The following is a 24695-nucleotide window of genomic DNA, read 5'->3' as shown; positions in this document are numbered from 1 at the left end:
AACCATACAGTGGTTATGTAAAAGAATGACCTTGTTTTCAGTAATATACCTAAAACTTTTAACAGTAAATGAAATGATTCAGAAAAGAAGTGTGTGTGTGTGTGCGCGCGCGCACGTGTGTGTGTGCGTGTGTGTGTGTGTAGGATGGGAGGGATAAGAATAAAGCAAATGTGAAAAAATGTTAACATCTGGGGAATCTGGATGAAGGCTTTATGGGTATTCTTTGCACTATTCTATTCTTGCAGCTGTTTTGTAAATCTAGAAATTATGCCAAATACAAAGTTAAAATACTCCAAAAGGTGTTAGAAGGATTCCTGTCTCTGGAACCCTTTGCGATTAAGATGCATGCCTGTATTTCATGATGTCTTAGGTGACATCTTTTGTGCAAGGAAGAGGGAATAAGTGGAAATGTACATGAGGTGGTCTGAAAGTCTTGAGGTGATTTTTTTACAACCAGGGAAAGTCCCTTGTGACTTCTAAGCTAGGAGAGCCCCCTAAGCGGGTCTCCTGATTACGCCAAGTCATCTCCTCAGGGAGCCTCTTTCTTTGAGCATCTAATGTTGAGTCAACTTCATCTAAGTCAATGCTGTGGTGACCTAGCCACCCAAGTGCTGCACTATCTTTAGCACTTTGTCCTAGAGAATGCAGTCCTCCTCTTTTTAAACCCCTTATTCATGAGGTGGGGTGGGGAGATGGGAGGAGGGGCTGCTCAGGAAGAGAGAAGTAGATTAAATAGTCAATTAAATGTAATCCTCCACGACACTTCTCTCCCTCACACCCATCACACCCCGCCCGTCTTAGTTCCTTTGGACTGCAAAAATATCACAGGCTGAGTGACTTAAAAAACATTTATTTCTCACAGTTTGGAGGCTGGGAAGTCCAAGGTCAAGGCGCAAACAGATTTGGTGTCTGGTGGGAGCTTCCAGGTTCATAGATAGCCATCTTTTTGCTGTGTCCTCACATGGTAGAAGGGGTGGGAGAGCTCGCTGGGGTCTCCTTTATAAGGGCAGTAATCTCATTCAAGAGCGCTCTACTCTCATGACCTAAGCACCTTCCAAAGGCCCCATCTCCTAACACCATCACACTGGTGATTAGGATTTCAACCTGTGAATTTTGGAGGGACACATCCAGTCCATCACAGTGCCCTGCCTATGCCTCCCTCTGGCATAAATTAAAAGTTAGGTGGAGAAAAAGGAGGGGGGGGCTGTTCTTTCTTTATAGACAATAAAATATGAAATACAATTAAAAGCTACTTTCTAGAAAGAAAGTGAAGTGGGTGAGCATTTCCGGGCACAAAGTCATTGTCTATTTTGGAGAAAGTGATTTTTTTTTTTTTAATAAATTTATTTATTTATTTATTTTTGGCTACATTGGGTCTTCATTGCTGCACGCGGGCTTTCTCTAGTTGTAGCGAGCGGGGGCTACTCTTCGTTGAGGTGCACAGGCTTCTCTTGTTGCAGAGCACAGGTTCTAGGCACGCAAGCTTCAGGAGTTGTGGCATGCAGGCTCAGCAGTTGCGGCTCATGGGCTCTAGAGCGCAGGCTCAGTAGTTGTGGCACTCGGGCTTAGTTGCTCCGCGACATGTGGGATCTTGCCGGATCAGGACTTGAACCCGTGTCCCCTGCATTGGCAGGCGGATTCTTAACCACTGCGCCACCAGGGAAGCCCTGGAGAAAGTGATTTTTTTAAACTGTTCTTTGTGATCCCTGGGTAGGTGACCACACATCTCAGTTTGCCCAGTCCTTTTAGCATAATTATCAGCACTTCCTATCATACTGAACAATGTCCCAGTTTAGATATTAAATTCTGTAGCCATCTACGTGTAGAAAAAACCATTTCCCCTCCTATGGAAGAATAATTTACACCGCGAGTGGTATTCGACTCAGATCACTGGACTTCACCGTAGAAAATGTCACCAGATCTGGGTAAATTACCATGTGGAAATCTGAGCCCATATGAGACAGAACAGAGATGGACATACAAATAGAAAATACATTCTACAAAGGAAACAGTAAAAGACCTGAGAACAGAAAGTCAGCTGAACCAGAGAGTTTTGCTGACCTTTCTTTTTTCTTCAACCACCATTCTAAATTTCTTTTTTTATTTTTTGATAAAACAAAGCTGTGTCACCTCCTTGCGCCTCCCCCAGGCAGAGCCTTTCAATCTCAGCACATTTCATTTATGTTCCGTTTTCACAGAAGGGCCTGATAGTACTGATGGTATCAGCTGAAGAACTTCCTGAAACTCACATCTGGTTTCAGGGGAAGTCAGCCCGGGTACCTGTGGGAGGCTGCCATTCGCCACGTCTTTAGCTTTCGACCCACTTCTGTCCCTGTCCAGCTCACAAAATGACGTTCCCACTGGCTGCTCTAGTCAATTCATCCGGGAAGCAAAGGCTCCATCAAGATGAAATGAATTGTAGCTGACGCACACGGGAAGGGGTGATTTAATGCAGTCCAGAGAGTTTGCAGTGCAATTTCAGCTCCCATGCTTCGGCTCTGGAAAAGTGTGACTGCCGTTTAAATTATTTATGAGTGTGTGGGATGGCTTCTTTCAAACACAAACGGGCTTTCATGTTTCAAGTGGTCCCCAAAGCAGCATTTTGTAGAAAGACTGTGTATAGCTCATGAGATCCAAGAGAGGAACAGTTTGATTGTGACTTGAGTTTAACTACCTTCTACCTTTGGCTGAAGTCGAAGGACAGGTATCATGGATGCCTCTTTTGATGGAGGAACATTGAAATTCTGGGTCCACAGAGCCCATAGCTGTGGCCACACCTCATATGCTCGTGGACACAGTGGCCACTCCAGCTGGCTTGTCTCTCCTCAAAGATTGTATTGTGGCAAAATGTGTCCTACGATGGACACTGCTGGACATCCATAACTGAGGGCAGATGTTACCAGCTCTGGTCTGACCTTTTAGGGAATTTTTTATGGTATATTAAGATATCCAGTAGAATTCTACACATCAAACCTTGACCCCATGTTTTTTTCACTTGAGAACTTTTTATCTGGGAAGAGAAAGCAGCTCACAGAAATGGTGATGAACTCGTAGTGAATGTTCCTCCACTGTTGTTACATTTGTGGAACATCTTTTATATTTTAAGACACTCTAATCTGATTTTACCATTTTATATGTGTCACTTGCACGGACAGAGCATGAGAAAGGAACCAGGCTATCAGAGAAAATGGGGGGAACAGCCTGTGTCTCCACAGCTGTGTAGCAAAGTGAAGGTCTTCGTCCTGTGGTCACTCCATAAGCCTGTGTCATCCCTGGTCTCTGACAACCAGATAGCTTTTCTTAAGAATTACGAAGTAGGTGCTGCTTACACTAAGCTAACAAAAAAGAACTCATGACTTTTAGTGACCAGCTGTTAAAAGAACAACAGCGATTCTCTGTGCCATCTGATGGCTTAGAGGAGGTCTGTGTTTGGGGGAAGATGGCGGAGCCAAGTCCAGTTTTGGCAAACTCACCAACTGTTTTTCATTGTGATTACATTCTCATCATGAGCTCCGGAGGGGCAGAGAAGGTCTAGACTTCATGGACCATAGACTCAAAGATACAAGCAACAGTGCCCTTTATTTTTGGTAGCCAAAATGATACCTACTGTAAAACCTTAGTGTGCTGATCGTCAAAACATAATCTGGGAATTCCCGACGGTCCAGTCGTTAGGACTCTGTGCTTTCACTGTTGAGGGTCCGGGTTCGATCCCTGGTCGGGGAACCAAGATCCCACAAGCCATGCATGTGGCCTTTAACAGAAAAGTGATCTGAGGAAGGTAGAGATTTAAAAAAATAATAATAATAATCTTAGCCATTTCTGGCTTTTCTTGTAGTCAACTGCAAGGTTTTCTCAGTCAGTTTAGATCACCTGTAAACTGGTGTTGAATTAAAAAGCCTACACATTGTCAGAGTGTTGAAACATGGCTGTTGGAAGTGAGGGTGGCGTCGTTTAAATTTAGCCAAGCGACTGCTGTACCCTCGGGCTGCTGATCCGCAGTCATCTGCATCCATCTGTCCTGGAATGAAGTACCCAGATTTCCATCTGCTGCCCTGGGAAAGTCTATGAGGTTACCCTCTATTCTTCTTGTCGCAGCCACAGACTGGGTCCTTGGGTCTCCTGCCCTCCCTGCCTACATCTGCACTCTTCTTAGAGAAACCCAGAAAGCATTGGAAGCTCCTCCATGACTCTAGAGGAATGGGAAATCCACTGGGGCTGTCTTGGGCCCTCTCTGCCTGGACAGCCACTCTATTGCTTCTGTACAAAATAGGGTGAGTGGGGGGATTCTAGGGCCTTGCTGCTTTCCTAGACACCCCTCCCCACAGGAAATGAGGGCCAGATGCTGTCTATTCCAGATCTCTAAACACACTTGGGGATCCCAGAATTCTACCCACCCTGTTGGAGCTGTTGACCCAGATTAGAGTAGGATATCGGGCCCCTACTCGGAGACCCACACCAGCCTGTAGTTCATTGTTCTCCTCTCCAAAGGAGAGGAGGAGTTTTATCTCCTTTGACAGAAACAACTGACTCTGCAAATATTCTTCTACATATTTCACATGAGCATCTGGACCTTAGCTTTTGAACTCAGAAGCTGAGAATCTGACCTCTTTGTTTTCTGCTTCCACAGTTGAGGGAGTGGACGACCCACGTTTGGCTACCTGATTAGAGTAATGAGATTCAAAGAAAGAAGCCACCAGTTAATCCATCCCTCAGTAAATACAACTCACGTTCCAAACACTTTGTTTGTGTGATCAAAGGTCTGCAGGTCCAACGGCTTCTTGTCTGAACTAAACTCTGTGTTAATCTTGGAATCCCAAACAGGAAGGCGGCTACAACGCTGCTGGGGAGTAAGTGATAAAATAATCACGGCCCACATTCTGCTTGCTGCAGGACCCACAGGAAGCCGCCACGCTGTGTCCCATTCAGCCAAAACTCTCGTCATCATCTTTGTCATCACTTTATGCATCCAGCCTTTCACAGAGCTGATGACAGGCCAGCTTTGCCCAAAGAACCAAATGCAGTGGTTAGGCTTGGTCACAAAAGAAACACCCAACTCGTGATTTTTTTCTTTTGCCACTTTCTTTCTGCTGTCTAAAGAGGAGATGACCATGATTAGCACAGTAGCCACAGTACCATTTAGAAGTAATGCTCATGTCCTTGATGGACCCAGCCATTCAGCTGTCTGTGTTGATTAATGTCATCTCTGCGCTGTATAAGGAGAAAACACCTTAATGTTTACAAGACATTTATGATCCCATTTACATCTGCTGATATATATAATCTGTGCGTACATACAGATACACACGCACACATACACACACGTCCAGTTGGTTCTGTTTCTCTGAAGAATCCTGACAGCTATAGTAACAAATTACCCCAAAACTTATCTCATCACGTGTCAGAGTCAGGAATCTAGGCAAGGCTTAGCTGAGTCCTCCACTTGAGGGACTCTCTCGGGGCTGCAGTCACAGTGTTGGCTGGGGCTACAGTCTCCTCTGAAGGTTTGACCGGGGAAGGAAGCTCTTCTAAGCCCACTTAGTAGTTGTTGCCAGGACCCAGTTCTTCACAGGCTATTGGACTGAGAGCCTCAGTCCTCTCTGGAGGCTGGAGGGCACCCTCAGCTCCTTGCTATGTGGGGCTCTCCAGAGAGCAGCTCCTAACGTGGCAGCTTGCGTCATCAGAGCAAGCCAGTGAAGAGAGCCAGAGAGAGAGAGAGAGAGAGAACATGACGGAAATCACAGCTTTTTGTAAAGTCATCTCAGAAGTGATGTCCCGTTGCTTTTGCCATTTCTATTCCTAAAGTGAATGGCTGCATCCAGCCTGGACTCAGGGGAGGGGACCACACAGGGCATGAACACCAGGATGGGAGGATCCCGGGAGCCACCAGAGAAGGCAGCCCTCCAGACATAGCTGGTCAGTACACATGACAGGTGAGACAAAGCTCAGTTTGAGTCCAGAGCCCGCCCTCGGAGAGCCTGGGGGAATTCCTCAGCAGGAATGGGCAACCCGAGGATTGCTTGGTGACCAGAGCAGGAATCCTCCAGATCATGTGAGGCCCATTGCCCCTCAGCAAAGTCCCGGCCAGCATCCTCACAGCTCTCAGAGTTGGTGTCCCCCTTCTCCGAAACACCCTGGTAAACACGGCGGAAACCTACCCTGTCAACCTTAACTCCATCTTGTATTTTCTGGAAACATGTTCCTTCTTGATATAGAGGGATGTAATCAATGTATTTGGATTCATCCGCTTGGCACAAAATGTGACCACATTCCTTCAAATTCAAGACTCTGGACCTTTGTGCTTCCTACCGTGGGAATAGCTTACTTTCTTCTCGGAATCCTTCTCCTCCAGTGCGTCTCAATTGTCCGTGGGATCCATTCTAGTGAGTCTCACCTCAAGGGAAGGGAAGGGTGGACAAGGCGGCTGGCGCTGGAATTCTATTCCTGGCAGCACCGCTGTTGGAAGTAAGAGGGCATTGTTTTGCATGGACAGAACACACGCTACGCTCGCTGGTGGGCAGTGGCTCTTCAGGAGGCAGGAGGGAATGAGGCTGGTGTTTGCTCACTGTAATCACACACCTGGGAGCACAGCGAGACAGCTTTCCCAGCTTTCTGTATCTCTCTCTTGAACCCCACGCTCACACACAGCCATTTCCCCCTGGGTGTGCCCAGAACCCCTGTGAGCCTGAGCCATTCCCAGTGCTGAGATACCCTCCACGGACACCAGCATTGGCCCCGTCAACCAGTCAGAATGCCTTCATTCCAGCAGTGTTGTAGAATGAAATGACCATGGAGAAAATGTCTAGCACAGCCTCTGACGTTGCATTGGAACTACATTATAAATTCCTTGGCATTGAAGAAGGAATGAATAAAACAAAAAAGATACCTTTTTAAAAAGTGGATGGTTCATGTTATTTCGTTTAAGGGAGTGATGGAGATATTCCTTGGTCTACCTGCTTTAGTCAATGCCTCGTGGACTATTGGATTGAACCACAAGAAAGTACCAATATTCGATGGTTTTTAACCTCCATAAGACACGATTCCATGTGCTTCAACCTAATATAACCTCAACAAGAAGTCCCAGGTGCATTTTTGGCTCAAAATAGCAGACAGAAAACGTTTAAGTCCTCTGTCTGCCAAAATGTGTCTGAAATGGCAGGAGAAAAATATAATGAGAAGCAGCAGTCCGTGGCACTGGAACTAGTGGAAAGTGTCAGGAGCAGATCAGAAATCCTTCTGGGAGACAGCAGGCAGACGGGATCTTATGGGCAGGAAAGGTGGATGCAGGGTTGGCTGTGGTGGTCTTGGACCCCCAGGGAGCAAGCACCCAGCTCTCTGAGCATCATACTAGCTGACCAGGTGGAGCAGTGCAGCCTCCACAGGGCAGGGGTTGGGATGGGGTCCCTCCTTACAGCCGCAGCCTCAGCATTTGCTCCCAGGCGAAACCTGTGAGAAAATAATCGTTCAGTAAAGTGTAGAATCAGCCGTATGTGGCTTCTTGAGGGTCATTGGGACTGCAGGGAAAAGCAGAGCTGAGCCTGAGGGAACTTGAGTGAGGTCACCCCAGTCGCTCATCCCAGGGTCCTGCACTCACTTGACTCCTCCTAGCTTCTGAAGCCGGTTAAGACATCCCACCCAGGAGCCCTCAGAGTCCTCCCAGCATGCCTGAGACATGCTTTCCCAGTCTCTGGGGTCATGGCAGCTGAAGGAGCTCAGCTGAGTCCCCTTGTGCGAATAGCCTTCAGCCAAGGAGAACGGGGGTCACCTTGCCAGGGCCATGCCCCTTCACTAGGGGTGGCTCTCATTCAATGACTGCTCCAAACGATGCAAAGGCCTGAACTGGGGACACGTCTGAAGGGCCACCTCTCCCCCATTGCTGCTATGGGATCTGCTGAAGCCTTTTTTGGGACTATCAGCCTAGTATGATTGCAAAATATACACATATTTGACAATGCAGTGGCTCAGAACGTTTACCATCTGCCATCTTGGTGGAGGAAGGGGGTCTACTCAAAGATGTTTTCCCATAGAACAGAAAATAGTACTTCAAGAAAGAGGGAGATCCATAAACAGCAGAAGTAGCCCAAGATTGAAACGGGAAGAAATTCTGTTATGACCGTTGTGCAACAGGCCTAAAACTTAGTCGATTGAAAGTGGGCCAGCAATTCAGAGGGTTCTATGATGAATGACTTAAAGAAGACATTTTATATGATAACACAGATTATATAATTAGGAACCTGGAAGTACCATTTTGTGGTGTTGCTAATGAAATAAAGGCTTCTGTCTTTTCAATAAGAAGAGAAAGGCATTTATAAATTCTAGGAAGGAAAAAACTGAGACAGACATGATTCTATAATGAAACAAGCAAAAATCTGTGCCATTGATGAAGTGAAAGAAATAGTGATCTCTAAAACAGCAAATCCAAACCCTCACCAGTCAAGAAATTGAACAGTAAGGAGAATTAAGAGTGTCATGGGGCTTCCCTGGTGGCGCAGTGGTTGAGAGTCCGCCTGCCGATGCAGGGGACACGGGTTCGTGCCCCGGTCCGGGAGGATCCCACATGCCGCGGAGCAGCTGGGCCCGTGAGCCATGGCCGCTGAGCCTGCGCGTCCGGAGCCTGTGCTCCGCAACGGGAGAGGCCACAACAGTGAGAGGCCCGCGTACCGCAAAAAAAAAAAAAAAAAAAAGAGTGTCATGAATAGTTCTAGTCAATTTATTTTATGCCTATTGTACATACTGGTTGCATTTACTTCCCTATGCTGCTACATTTTTCCCCACCCAGGCTTACTTTTGTTACCTTTACATGATATTTTATAAATTTGCTCTTTTCTCGTTTTTTCCCTTAAGTAGGCTTGGGGTCTTTTTTAAATTAAACACTAGAGGTTTAAAATTTGTGTTTAGATATCAGCATTATCTTCTGATTTTCATAAGACAGATCACTTAGATTTTATACTTGGAAACATAAACTTACTTTTCTTAAGACTTTATCTTTAAAACTTTAGAAGACTCCTTTAGGAGATTAATAGTTCTTGTTTTGGAGAAAACCTTTTTCTGAAAGTCAACCATTTTTAAGTTTTCTTTAAATCTTTTATTCTGATAAATTTAAGTAAAATTGATAAATGTAATGCTTTTATTTAATAAAAAAGTTAACAGTGACTATCTTTGATGCATGGGGTCATTTTGTCCCTTAAATTTGTGTATCTTTTTCCAACTGGTCTACCATGACCGTGGTATTTTCTAAAGAGAATAACAGTAATCCTTTCCAGTTACAACACGGATCAGAGATAGAACTTGGCAAACAGTTGTGAATTAGAGGCCTCTTATCAACATCACTTGCTCATAAACTTTAACAAATCACTTAACTTCTTTTGGCCTTGGTTTTCTGAAATGGAAGATTGAGATGAAATTTATATTTGAGGCTTTCTAAAAAATAATTATCATTGCAGACCTGTTTTTCCTAGGGAATATCTCATTTCCAGCACTACACCTCTGAATATCTTTGGGTTATTCAAAGCTGGCATCATTCACAAGGTCAAAATATATCAGAGGAGATTCTTGATTCTAAATGTTGCTGTAATTCCCTTGTTCATGGGACCCTCCAACACAGTGCCCCATCTACCCGATGGGTCTCCTCTTTGTAGTGAGAAAAGAACCCGGTGAAAACAAAGAACAAGATGATAACCAGAGCAAACACAATGCGGTGTTTATAAGAACAAAGCCATCAATAGGACTAATGGCTAAGTGTAATTCTATAAATGTATTAATTAATGCAAAGAATCGAAAACCGCTAATATCGGAGGGCAGCGCTGGTAATTCCCAGTAGTGCAATTATATACATCAGTTTATGCACTGAGTCAGGAAGCTCTTAAATCTCAAATGGTCCAACCCATATCTTCTAACCTGGTACTTATCAAACTTAAAAGGGATACTGATTATCTGGGGATCTGGTTGAAATGCAGGTTATGAATCAGTAGGTCACTTGACAGTCAGCCCCCAAGGCTGCTGCTGCCGCTGGCCTGTGGTCCACGGGTTAGACTATCAGAATGACATACAGCACTTAGAATAGTGTCTGCACTTAGGGAGTCCTGCTAAGTGATAGTGATTATTATTACTGCTGGGAGGTTTGAGAATTCCAACTCTTCCTGTGTTCAAGTGCAGTAGTATTAAGAGTTGTACAGCAACCAGGTTTTTTGCTGAATACAGTCATCCCTTGGTATCCTTGGGGATTTGGTTCCATGACCCCCACGGATATCAAATTCCGTGGATGCTCAAGTCCCTTGTGTAAAATGGCATAGTGTTTGCACGTAACCTGCACACATCTCCCTGCATACTTAAATCATCTCTAGATTACTTATAATACCTAATACAATGTAAATGCTGTGTAACTAGTTGTAAGTATGACGTAAATACCTATATAAATAGTTACCAGAGCACAGCAAATTCAAGTTTTGCTTTTGGGAACTTTCTGGAATTGGGGTTTTTTTACGATTATTTCTGATCTGTAGTTGGTTGAATCTGTACATGCAGAACCATGGATACTGAGGGCCAACTGTACTAACTAGAATCCTTTTATAAACTCATTTATGGATTTTAGTAACCCTTAAAAATTTATTCTGGAACTCTCTCCGAGATTACAAATAAATAGCCCGTAGTGAAAAGAAAGTCTATGGAATATGCATGAGTTATTGCTAAAAACTGCAGAGGAGGCTTACACATTTGGACAGGATCCGTCCATCAGAAGAAGGACTGTCATTTCCTTCTAGTGGGCTGAGGACCACAGTTTTGGAATCAGTGATTCGGGGGACCATCCAGTTGGTGGCCAAATATCCAGGGTGCCCAGGACAGTCCTCAGGGCACAGCATAACCTGTAACACTGCCCCCTTCAAATTGTACCGGCTTCAAAAACACATTGTATAGCGATCCTAATTATAGTAGACAATGATGACACGTTACGGGCTTCATCCAGCTTGCCTATTTCTCCCCAAACTTTCTACCACATGGAGAGAAGGGAATTCTCAGTCGAATCATCCTTCTTGGCTAGCCACAGCTTTGGCCGTAAATCAGGCTTATGTTCAATAATCCTGCACTTCTGTATGTAGCACATATACACAAATGTGTCTCTTGTGGAAGAGACATGGTAGTTTCATCATTTATCACTATGATACAATTTACAGATGCTACTAGTCTGAACTGCCCATGTGAAGCTCTCATCTTTTTTTTTTTTTTTTTTTTTTTTTGTGATATGCGGGCCTCTCACTGTTGTGGCCTCTCCTGTTGAGGAGCACAGGCTCTGGACGCACAGGCTCAGCGGCCATGGCTCACGGGCCCAGCCACTCTGCGGCATGTGGGATCTTCCTGGCTCGGGGCACGAACCCGTGTCCCCTGCATCGGCAGGCGGACTCTCAACCACTGCGCCACCAGGGAAGCCCTGAAGCTCTCATCTTTTTGACGGGAGGAGCTTCTTCTCAGGTTCCATTTTACCTAGGATTATACAGTAATTCTTCACAGTGCTGCTGGCCTGTGAGATACACAGGAACAAAACTGACTGAAGACAAAAGATGGGTCCATCTCCTTGGGTGAAATGCAAGAAAGGGATGAAGCCGTATCAACCCAGCTTCTCTCTCCCGTAGGTGGGGCAGCCTGGAGGTTAAGCCTGTGGCTCCAGGTACCAGGATGAAATCTGCATTCTGTCATTGACCAACCAGCTGGCCACATTAGGCAAATGGTTGAATCTCTTTCAGCCCATTTCTTCATCTGTCTCCTAAGTTTATTGTGAGGTTGAAATGTGTTATCATATGGAAGGGGCTTAGGGAGGGCTTGGCCCACCAAAAGAATTCAGACTTTACCCATCCTTAGCCATACCCGCAGTACTTATCTGCTGTCTCCTAAATGTCCAAGGGAAGATTTAGCCACTGTGCAAAACTGCGATTCAAAACTGAGCTCCGTGTTAGCTGCGGCCTTGACTGCCATGTTTTAGTTCCAAAAGGCTTTCTTTTAGGTGTCTTGTGTCCCAAATTTGTGACAGGTTGAAACAATCATTTTAGTTTGAAATCTCAAGGAATCTGAACATGAGAGATTTCCTTTTATATAAGGTTTCTATTATAACGTATATTCTTCTTACGTCTTTATCTAAAGCGCAGAGAGAATAAAACCCAAATAAGATAGAAAAGGTGTAACTGAGAGGAGGAAAAGGAAGAGGGAGGAAGACGATTGGGAACATAACAAACTGTGTGTTTTCTTTCTAGATTTAAAGATTGAGTCATTAGAATTTGCTCATGTCTGCATCTCAAAAGAATGCAAATGCCATCTCAATTTCAGGGGAAGAATTAGTTAAGGATACCACGCTGGCTTTGAAAAGTTTGCTTTGATCGTATGCCAAATGGCAAAATGAATGGATTTAATTTGAAATTGCCTATCTTCAGAAGGATGTGATATGGGACATATTGAGGATTTAGCCCTTTCATTTAAGATTAAACATCCTAAAAATGTCCTCGTCAATTATTGACAGCCGAATATTAAAACAGAGGCTTCATTTCAATCTTGAGAGAACACTGCTTGTTTCTAGAAATACATTTCCTCCCTCTTTCAACTACAACACTGCATGATGTGCTCAAGAGGGGACATTTCCTAAATTGGTGTGGGAGCTGGCGAGCACTTTGTCCTGTCTGCCTCAGTAGGCCCACGACCTGTAGTGTAGGGTTCAAATGAAATGTATTCAGTGGAGCAGACTGCTAGGAAAATGTCCTAAGAAACATGTAAGAGCTGACCCTTAAAATAATGAAATCTCAAAGCTTATTTGTTTTACGTTTTCTACGAGTAATTAATAACAGTTGTGAACGGGCAGCAAGGCCACGCCCATGGAAATGTGGCCTAGGACTGTTACATTTGTCCTCAGTCCCCCGCAGTCCCTTTTCTTAGAGGTGGCCTCAGATTAATAGGAATATATAAATCCTTTGATAATGCTATCCTTGTCTGGAACAAAAAGCTCTGTCTAAAGTCTCCCGCCACCTCATTTCCACACATCAAAATTCTATCCACCTTTCATTTACCATATTTTACCTGAAGTCTTACTTGACCTCTTCCCCTTCTCCGTGCACACACACACCCTTTGATGATCCATGATTCTGAAAAGAGATTCAGAGTGTCTTAAATAACCGAAGGAAGTGGAGATTAAACCTAGCTGGAGGAAGGGTATGTCAGGGGAAGGGGTCAAGAAAGGTTTCAGGAAAGAAAGCTGTAGGGTTTGATTTAGGCTTTTCTCTGTTACATTATAACGTGGAGGACCTGGGCCCAGGCGTTCGGTACGTATTTGCTGATTTTACTGAATGTAGCTTTGAAGAGAAGAAAAAATTCACCAAAAGGTAGCAGGGGGACGTGAGGAGGACAGTTCTATCCTCGTTGTTTTATTCATTTCATTACCAAGTGAGCCCATCCCATAGAGCGGCCATCATGCACGGTACACAGTTGGCACTCAATAATGAATCCATGAGCAAAGGACACAGGACAAAAACATGAGCCGTTCCTACGCTTGAAGTTCTTACAGTCTAGTTAGTAAGGGAGCAGTTACCCTCACTAAGTAGGTAACTCTGTTATGGGAGCACCGTGGGAGGCTGTGTAAACCTCAGTAGGGTTCAGGAAGGATTTCTCAGATGAGACCCAAGCTGGGACTTGAGAGACAATTAGAAGTTATCTGATGGGGATGGAATATACAACATGATAACTGTAGTCATCAACACTGTATTGTGTATTTGAAAGTTGCTAAGAGAATAGATTTGAAAAGTTCTCTTCGCAAGAAAAAAAATGTGTAACTATGTGAGGTAATGGATGATAACTAAACATATTGTGGCAATCATTTCCAATATATATGTTTATCAAATCATTATGTTGTATATCTTAAACGTATGCAAAATGTCAATTATATCTCAATGAAACTGGAAAAAAATAAAGGGAAAGAAACGAAGCTATCTGAAGGAAAAGGGTGTCACAGGCAGAAGAGAGAACAAGTGAGAGACGGCTTGGAGATACAGAATAGGCTGCCTTTCGGAACCTATAAGTGGAAATTTGCTGGAGTACAGATTAGGCCAAGGGTAGAATGTGAGATTTGTGGGTGAGTGATGGCCATTTTATAAAGGGCCTTTCATGCTAAGCCACGCCATGTTCTTAGAAGCTCTGTGAAGCCACCGAAGGATTTTATGGAAGAACTATATCATCAGAATTTTCTTCTTTAGAAAGACCTGTCTTGCAGTAGACTTTCAAGGTTGATTTGAGGGTGGCCAGACTGAAGCTAGGGGGACCTAGCGCGGCCATCGGGAGAGCTGTGGCGAGCCAGGGAGCTGGTGAGGATGAAGAGGAGATGCTGGGAGATTGGGAGAACACAAGCTGACTGCTGGGATGTGGGGTGAGGGAGAGGGAAAAGACCAGGATGACGTTCAGCTTCCTGGCTTGAGCAACTGAGTAGATGGGGTCCATTTGCTGAGAAAGAGGAGAAGCAGATTTAAAGTTGCCCGCCACAAAGAATGTGGCTTTAGAGGCATGAAGTTTAAGGCGTCTGTCGAATAACCCAAAGAAAATGTCCAGGCAACAGTGGAGTATGGGGACTAGAGTTCTGGAGACGGGTTTGTCTAAAAGATAGTTGAGGCGCATTCGGACAGGTGAAAGGAGACACGTGGGAAAGGCTTAACAAATCTATTCGTCTGAGCTTCAGATATTTCCAGTAGGGGCTGTCGTCTTTGTGATTTACTCACTGCCTCTCTGAGCCTCAGCCCCTGCTAATGGTGCAGGATTTCCAAAGGCAAAGATTGAAGGCAATGACCCAGTTGATTTCCTCCTTAGAATTATTTAATTTACCACATTGTTTTTTTAAAGGAAACTTTTAAAGCTTAGCAGCCAAGAAAGAAATCTTGGTGGTTAATTGGGGCTTTACATTTTAAGTAGGTAACATCAAGAAAATCACCTTAGTATAATTAGACTTAATTTTATATGAGATACCACTCTGAGCATTCCTATAATTTCTCTTAATATTTTAAGGATTAGATACAGGTACAAGTATAGATGTAAATATAGATGGATGTAGGCATAGATGTATTTATATACTTGGATTTAGATATAGGGAGATTTGTACAGCTACAGCCAGCAGACCAAATACAGACATATAAACAAAACATTGTTTATCTTCAAATGTGGGACTCATAATACTAACAGCTCGAATAAACTTACCGTGCTCAGTGATTTAAATATATTAATTTACTTAATGCTCAGAACAGCGCTGTGAGGTAGATTCTGTTATTATCCCATTTTGCAGATGAGAAAACTGAGGTGTTGGGTAAGTAAATTGCTTAAGGTTGCACAAATCCTGGGTCTGGGATTTGAACTAGGCAGTGTGGGTCTAGAGTCTGTGCTAGTAACATGGCTTTATATTGCCTCTCTTTATCAATCTCTAATGGGTAAATCAATATTTAAATAAATTTAGAATGCAGTTCCTGTCCTCGGGTAAGCTGTAAAGGGAGCCGTGCAGTTCATCAATGACGCATGCGCAATTAGAGCCTGTGTCTAATCAGGGCTGATGATAGCCGCAGGCATTCTTGCAGATTAACCATCAGAGAAGAGGAGCTGCTGGCCCAGAGAAGGATGTAGCAGCCGTTAGCTCTCAGCAAATGCCTCGAACCCAGGCAGCCATTGACACTGTAAACTGAAATGTAACAGCTATAAAAGGACTGTCGGATGCTCCCTTTGTGTTTATAACCATGCAGAGATGTCCAACTTTATGGCACGTAACAGACAACTGTGCTCATAACCGCTTTCTCAGAGGTCTCGTTTTCCTGGCCCATCCCCCTTACAGGTAGGGGTGCTCCTCCCTGCCACTCCCTAGGTGTTCAGAGACCCCTTGGGAGGCTTACAAGTGTCCTGGAGCAGGAAGGAAGCATGCAGGCATCCACAGATGGTATCTTGCTTCGCATAGCCAGGCTCCACAGTCCCCTGGTCTCACTGGTGGGGGCAGTGAGACCCACCAGAACCAGTCCTGCATTCAGGTGCTGGGAGGGTCTTCCTCACCCAAAGCGTGGGCAGTTGCTGTGCAAGGGTCGTAGGCACGCACAGTGCCACCTGTAAGCTCCGCTCTTGGTCCCCCCATCTGGCCCTTACCGCCCCTTACTGAGCAGCTGCAGGACGGGGTCCAAGCAACCCCCTTACTTGTTCCTTCTCCTCAGGCCTCCATCTTGGGTATTTACAAAATGGGTTCGTGTGTGTCAGGGACTCAGTCATCTATAATATGGGACCTGGGCGGAAACTTGGCAGATTTTAGTTTCTTGGTTCTCATCCTGGTGATTCGAACGTTTAGGGAAATGAACGTCATCAGCTGAGAGTTATATAAGCATTGTACTTGTTTTAGCTATTCTGAAAACCTAGACTGCTGACTACTTGGTGATGGCCCAGGTGACTCATGACTCTCTTGGTCATACTTCCTGGGAAGTGAATGAAGTTGCAGCTTAAGGGCCCCTCATTTGCGTGGGTCTCTACCAAAGCCCTGGTAGGGCCCTGCGACCTGTTCCCATGGTCATATATAGTCTGTAAATTTTGCAAAAGTTATTCCTTACGAATTTTTTGGTTCTCATTCAAAAACAAAATTCTACCTTCGTGCCTAATTTTGTATTATTTTGCTTCAGGAGGGCTTCCCAAGTTGTAAAAGCCTCAGGCTCCACGATACTTAGATTCACCCCTATTCCAAGGTCATTCCAGTTTCTAGCCCCTGTACGGTTTCTTAGTTTTGGAGGAGTTTGGGAAGTTTTGTTTTTCCAGTTCTAAATGCATAGATGGCGGCTTAGTGGAGGTAGAGAACCAGAGAGTTCCTTAACTAAAGAGAAGTAAAAAGGGGTGCTCGCATGGCAATGGTATCCAGCCTCTGTGAACTTTAGGGTCACTGGGAATGAAAGAACAGAACCAAACACAGACCACAGAAAGCATTCTGCCGAGAAAGGCGTGTGATGAATTCATGAGGTTTTAGGACAAAGCAGCTCCTTTTGGAGTTTGGATCTGAGTTTTAGATCTTTGTCTCTCACAAGGACTCCACTGAGAAGGGATAAAGTCTTTTGTGCCTTTACCAGTGAATTATCTTTTTTTTTTGAGCCGTTATGCGACATGAGGTCTGTCCTCTTCTTTTATCAGCAAGGAAGAGTTGAGAGCCTCCTTTCACAATGATTTTTTTAATTTAAGTAATATCAGGACCACAAAGGGAACAAAGCATGATTTAACACAAGTCTGCCTGGCCTAAGAAATCCTGACCGGTTAAAATCCAGATGAAAAAAAAATCCCTACATGCAGGCCTGGTTATGCCTGTCACGTAAGGAGCCTGCATTATGGAAGATTTACAATAACAGTCCTTTTGACAGGAGGCCCTCCTGAGCAGCCCATAAAATCCAGTATGATCCTTAAACATGGGATTTGCACAGGGCTCACCCGGAGCTTCCACTGAGAAGTGATAAACCTAAATGAATTGTTTCATTCTTCAGCTGTTTCTGGGAGGTGTTATCTGACAGACGAGAGCCTTGTGATTTTGAGGGAAGCTGAATTTCTTATTAAGATAATTTATACCCAAAGGGATCATAAGTGAGAAAATTGAAAAATATATGAAGGCGTAAAGCGTCGTTTGGAACGCAGTAAAGGCACCATTGGATTTCTCTGGCAGCCACGTTTTCCAGGACAGGACTCTTCTTCTGGATGGACAAGGAAAGCTGGTTTTTCTCATTTTGGTTTTTCAGACTTCTCACTTGTTTGCATGCATCCATGGTATATCGGTAGTATAGACAACTTGACCTTACTAGTTCTGGTTTTGCTAACTAGTTAGTCGGGTGACCTTGCAGAGGGCATTCACTTCTTTGGCTTTCGTGTGTTACTCAAGGGTAATAGTAATTCCAACTCTCCTTCAAAGGGCTTTAGTGAAGATTTCATGAGATAATATATTAGACAATATTTTTTATCTGCAACCTGTCTGGTTTAGAATTAAACTGAAGGTAATATTTCAACGTTCTGATAGTCTATAATATACCTTGGGGTTTTTGGATCAACCAATCAAGTAGAATCCATTGAGTACTTCCTAAGTCCTGAGGATGCTGTTAAAGGCTGTTGACTTAAAAAATAATTGTTGCTTCCATTTTGATCGGAAACTGTAATGAATCACCTGCTACTCGGTCTGTGTTCTGTAGCCGCTGAGGCCAGCATTCTCCACATCACTGGAGCTTCTTTATGAGGACCCTGGACAGATCCTTCTGCCTGGTTTTAAGACCAGGCTCATCTTTACCCTGTTGGCCCTGAGAATTGCATAACTGATGAGGATTATCATATCATGTCAGCTTTGAGAAAAATTAGAGGCAAAATGTTGGCCCACCCGTGGCAAATGGTCAAGACTCTGTGAGAAGCTTTTCACCTTTTCTGAGGAGTCCTCCTTCATGGCTTTATCTTTCTACCCTTGTTTTCCTCTTTTTCTCTACCCAGTTTCTGTTTTTATTTTATTTTGTTCTTATATGTCTTTATAAGGCATGTTAGAATCTGTTTTTAATGTGGGGCACAAATAATAAATAAAGGACTAATTATAACAGAGATAAAGTAAGAAGGTTTAAGGAAAACTGCAGTGAACTTCTCCAGGGAAAGCAATCAATGCTTCCATTGGTAGCAATTCGTCCACACCTGCCTCCACACTGTCCAGACCACTCAAGAAAAGCAAATACATTTAAAGGTAGAAAATGGGCTTCCCTGGTGGTGCAGTGGTTGAGAGTCTGCCTGCCGATGCAGGGGACACGGGTTCGTGCCCTGGTCCGGGAGGATACCACATGCCCCGGAGCGGCTGGGCCTGTGAGCCATGGCCGCTGGGCCTGTGCATCCGGAGCCTGTGCTCCTCAACGGGAGAGGCCACAACAGTGAGAGGCCCGTGTACTGCAAAAAAAAAGAAATAAATAAAATAAAGTAAAGGTAGAAAATGTTAAATTCCAAAGTGTTCCTATTTGAAACCATACAATTATTTGATTTCAAATGTGGCCTGAGTTAGGCCTGGATCTCCATTCTCTGGTAAGCAGCCACTTTCACAATTTTCAGGCATACTACCTGAAATGTCTTTATGTGTACCTTGTAATCCTTGCTATATAAAAGGTGAAGCTGATGAAAATTGATGAGGGTAAAAATATCAAATTCTGCTTTGGACCCCAAGCCCCCCAGACCTGCGTGGTCTTACCACCTACTTCACTCTCCTGTTCTGGTTATCTTGTCTACCCTGCTAAGGGTGTCAGTTTCTCAGGATACCCTCCATTGACACAGCATCCTCCCCTGTGTTCACGTCCTCATCCAGCCCCACTCTTCACCCCTGGTCCTTCTTCTCCCACCAACGTCCTCTCCTAGCCTCTCTCACTTTCTTCTCTAGAGCCCCTTGTTAATTTTTCTAAGAGTACAATTCGTGTTCTAAAATGATCCCTCCACATCCTCCCCATACCAATTCTAGATTACTCTTTTTTTTTTTTTTTTTTTTTTTTTTTTGCGGTACGCGGGCCTCTCACTGCTGTGCCCTCTCCCGTTGCAGAGCACAGGCTCCGGACGCGCAGGCTCAGCAGCCATGGTTCACGGGCCCAGCCACTCTGCGGCATGTGGGATCTTCTCAGACCGGGGCACGAACCCATGTCCCCTGCATCGGCAGGAGGACTCTCAACCACTGCGCCACCAGGGAAGTCCCCTAGATTACTCTTGACGACATTTGTCCCCTGGGCATCACTCAAGTGGAGGCAGACCATTCCTTGACCCCCATCATGCTGTACCCTTCAGATTCTCACTAGACCTCTTGTCTTCACCCCATGCCAACTAAATCCTTACTTTTTCTGAAGTCCTATCATGCAGCAGTTCTCAAAGAGTAGTCTACAGACTCCTGGAAGTTCCCATGAGGTCAAAACTATTTCCATAATAATACTAAGACATTATTTGCTTTTTCAACCATGTTGACATTTACACCCATGGTGCAAAAGCAATAGTGGTTAAAACTCCTGGTACTTTGGTATGAATCAGTGCAGTGGCACCTAACTGTACTTACTAGTATTTGTATTCTTCACAGCCACACACTCACAGTTAAAAAAAAAAAAAAAAAAAGTGCAATAAAGAAAAATACCTATTTAACTTCAGAATGTCCTTGATGAAGCAGTTAAAGTTATTAGTTTTATTAACTCTTTATTCTTGAGCACATGCCTTTTTAATAATCTGAATAACGAAATAAGAAGTACACATAAAGCAGTTCTGTGGCATACCAAAATACAATGTGTGACTTCAGAAAATGTTCTAAGATGTTCTAAGCTGCACTAGATACTTATTTTTCTCCTGGAACACAGAAAGAACAGCTAACAGACAAACCATAGTTATGCAGACATAGATATTTGGCGGACATTATATCAAAAACGAATGAATGAGTGTATCACTTGAAGGAAAATAACTGACAGTGTCTGTTGCCAATGATAAAGAACATACTTTCAAGCAAAAATTAGAATTTTGGAAAACTTGTCTCCACCAACAAGGATATGACAGCTTTCCAATACGGAAAGACTTTTTGATAAGATAGGTGGTAATATTAGTGAATGTGATTTTTGATATTGTGTAATAAAATGTGTCAACATTTGGAAAAGCTGTATAACTCAAGGAACCAATATTTTCCAAATGACTGATGTACACTATGACAGAATCCTGCATGAGTAAAAAATCCACTAAAGATGCAAAGTAGATAAACGGATTTTAATATAATCAAATAAAAATGTTATTTGATTATGGCTTCAGATTCAACATTGCAATAGACTTTTAGGAACTGCCACTAGTTGAGTTTTGATGAAGTATCAAGGAAGAATATTCACAATTATTTGAAAGGCTATTGCAATGCTCTTCCCTTTTCCAACCACATATTTGGGTGAGGCCAGCTTTTCTTCAAACCCTTCAGACAAAACAGCATAATGTAACAGAAGCAGATGTGAGATTCCAGGTCTCTTCTATGAAGTCAGAAATGAAAGAGATTTGCAAAAATCTAAAACCAGGCCAGTCTTCTCATTAAATGTTATCTTTTTGGAGAAAACAGTTATTTTTCATAAAAAGATTATTTTGTCACATGATGGATTTATGATTGTTACTAGGAGATGAATTTATAAATAAATATTTTTCAATTTCTCAGTTTTAATTTCTAGTACAATAAACGTGAATAGATAAAATTCGCATTAACAAAGTTCTTTAGGATAGACTTAGAGATTCTCATACTAAGCGAAGTAAGTCAGGCAGAGAAAGACAAATATATGATATCACTTATATGTGGAATCTAAAATATGACACAAATGAACTTATCTCCAAAACAGAAACAGACTCACAGACATAGAGAACAGACTTGTAGTTGCCAAGGGGGAGGGTGGGGGGAGGGGAGGGATGGATTGGGAAGTTGGGGTTAGCAGATGCAAACTCTTATATCTAGAATGGATAAACAACAAGGTCCTACTGTATAGCACAAGGAGCTATATTCAATATTCCTGTGATGAACCATAACAGAAAAGAATATGAAAAAGAATGTATATATATTTATAACCGAATCATTTTGCTACACAGCAGAAGTTAACACAACATTGTAAATCAAGTATATTTCAATAAAATAAATTTTTAAAAAAAGTTCTTTAGGATCTTCCATCATTTTTGTGTGTAGCAAGGTCCAGAGACCAGAGTTTGAGATCATCGTTGTACAGCTTTATCCAAACCAGTGGCTAAAAAGAGATTAACTATTGAGGAAATTAACTTATTGTGTTTGTGGGGTACCAGACTGGAGGAAACTGGCAGCCAAAGGTCAGGAAAATATTACTGTGTGCCTGGTGGGAGCCTGGGCATCAAAACCGTAGAAAATTTGCTGTACAGGCAGATGGAAGACCCCTGGGGCTGGCTCTGATCCAGTAACTGCTTTGTCTAAGCGTACACCTGGCACGTTCACTGCGCTGTATCTGCCTCTCACCAGTTTGCTCTGGTATCCCACTGCCTCAGCAAATGAAATGTTTGTCATGTCACTAGTGGGAGAAAAAATAGAGATAGCCAGCAAATTCCCAGTGCTTGGCCAGCTGTCTCCCCCACCACAAGTTCTCAAAAGACTGTGCAGAGAGGACAAGCCAAGTAAAAATTAGTTGTTTATTATTATTATCATTATAGTGATGGGTCCCAGATGGGCCAGTGAAAACCCTGGTCTCTGAGCCCTGGGCTGCACCCCAGGTCTGGTGGAAGACCTCTTCTTGCTTTTGGTCTAAGCCCAAAACAAGTGATATCAAAGAGGCTTCTGTCACCCGCCACCTCCAGCTTGCTGCCCGTATTAGCTGCCTGGGACCCTCTTTTGAAGAGTCCAGTAGTGGAGAAAATAATTGCAGTCGTCACTGACGTCTGACATTCATATAACCCCTGCCCTAAGCCTGAAGCCTTGCCTCCTGGATTCCTTTCTCCTAATCCAGGCTCTTGAGGCCAAACAGCTGAGATGGGAAGCATAAAGAAGACAGAAAACAAAAAGCAAGCAATTAGACTCCAAGGAAAAGAACACCTCCTCCCCCAAGGCTATGCTGAGGTCCTGGGGAGGGGGCAGGAAGGAAACTCCCACACTAGAAATGGAAAAGCATAGAGCCACAAAGAAACCCATGGGTTTTGTCCTAAACGATATGATATTCCACATAGAAATAAGATCTTTTAATTTCTTAATTCCTCCCATTCCTGAAAATTCTCAGATTAATCAAACCACCAGCTTTGATTTTACCAGCCGAGACTATTCCCATTGTGAGGAACTGGAAAGCATTTTGTTCACCAGGATTCTTGTTCAGGAAAACACAGGAGAGTTGGGAAAGAATTCCTAAGAAATTCTTAGGAAGCCCCAGGCTGAAGCCCCAGGCCTGGGAGTTGGCTGATCCCAAGGTTTGAGAGTTGAGAATGAAAAATACCCAAGGAACAAACAAGGAAAGACCCCTGTTTTGTTCTTGCTGGGGAAAGAGGAATAAGAACAGAGCCTGAAAAGGAGAAAGAACCCCTCAAATCTCTCCATAAATGTCATGAAACTGAAACAAAAAGCTGTTTTGAAAAGGGTTATTATGGGATTATTATGAAATCGTGTGTGTGAATCTTTTGAAAATTATAAAAGTTCTATAGAATGTATAGAATCTTTCACTCAATTAAAAAAATGTGGAAAAAAATATATAAAGAAAAAAAAAAGAGGTTCCCTATTAATGACATTCAAATTCTTTTAAAAAAATTGCCATGGTCACCAAGGTTTCAATAAACATCCTTATATGTAAACAAAAATAAAAACAGAAAACAAACAAAACATACACACAGAAAAAAAAAAAGACAACAAGTGTGTGTAGACATGAGTCAAAAATGGGAGAAACTGTGGTGGGCCACACACTGGGGAATCTCAGAAATGGGCAGCAGCCTTTGGAAAGATCACAAGCCTTGGACTTGAGGGTCTGAGACAAGTTCACTTGGATGTCCAAGAGGCAGGAAGACCTTCCTGGACATCTGAGTTCCTCTTCCCATGCAGCCTCGGAGGGCAGTGATTCTCTAACCTGACATCACCTTGTTGATTCTATTAGATGTGGTCACACAGGAGCCTTGGGGAAGCTTATTGCTCTCCATCTCTTGCTCTTATTAATGCAACGATCTCTCCCTCTCAGTCTAGCAGGGTAATTATGGATGTAATTGAAAACATCTCTGTCTTCTGGTCCTGGCTCTGCCAATAACTGCCCATGTGACCGTGGGCAGGTCCTCGTCTCTTCAGACCTCAGAGCCCTGATTTGTAAAATGATGGAGGTGAGGAGGGAAAGGCTGAGTTAATTATCCCTTATGTCCCTTACAAATGCAAATGCAATGAATCTTGCAGTATTAATCTTTCATGCATCTTCATTCCCACTTGAACTCACTCTAATGACAAAATACCTTTTATTGTAGAAATAAAAGAGTCAGCGTTTTTTTTGTTTTATTTTTTTAATAGATGTTATTTCCTTAGTGGCAATTTCTCCTTTAAGAACACAGAGTAACTTAACATGCACTGGTTTTGTTACTCATAATAGGATCTATTTTTTACTTTTTAAGCTAAGAGGAACTAGGTAGGTGGTGTTAATATATATATGTATTTTTTTTAATTCTCTAGTTTTCCTTTACGTCTTTCCCCATTCTTGCAGGTGTTCTCTTATTTGTGTCTGTGTCTGCCTCTCACCTTAGATTCCTAGATCATTGAGATTCAGAACAAAACGATCCTCATCTCTGTAGCCTTCTAAAACCTAAAGACCATCCTTTGTACAAAGTGAGCATTGAATAGATATTTCTTCAGTTGAATTGAAATTTGTATCAAATCAAAATTTTTAAATTATTGCTTTGTATTGTGATAGGCTTGGCTGTGCTGCAGAAATAAAATAATCCACAAATCTCAGTGGTTTCATGCACTAGAGAGTTCTTTTCCTTTGCCAAGGCAAAGTCAGCTATAGGATGGGGTGGGAGTTGGGAAAAAGATGTTTTCTGTTCCACAGAGTCACTCAGAGACCCAGGCTGAGGAGAATCCTACTTCTGACTACGCTACCATCTGGAGCACATGGCATCTTCAGGGAAAGAGACTGAAAATTTTCTCGAGGGCTTTCTTCCTGCTTTCTGTACCCATTTCATTGACCAGAACTAATCACATGGCACTGCCTGAC

At 43.2% G+C, this 24695-nt stretch overlaps 1 protein-coding gene across 3 annotated transcripts in view; it reads left to right on the top strand.

Moving 5' to 3' along the window:
* Positions 1 to 24695, top strand: part of RCAN2 (regulator of calcineurin 2) — a 265161-nt gene that overhangs the window by 216965 nt on the left and 23501 nt on the right. The window lies entirely within an intron of this gene.

The sequence above is a fragment of the Globicephala melas genome, chromosome 11 (assembly GCF_963455315.2).
Source record: "Globicephala melas chromosome 11, mGloMel1.2, whole genome shotgun sequence".
Taxonomy (NCBI): Eukaryota; Metazoa; Chordata; class Mammalia; order Artiodactyla; family Delphinidae; genus Globicephala; species Globicephala melas.
This window is presented reverse-complemented; position numbering and strand designations above follow the sequence as displayed.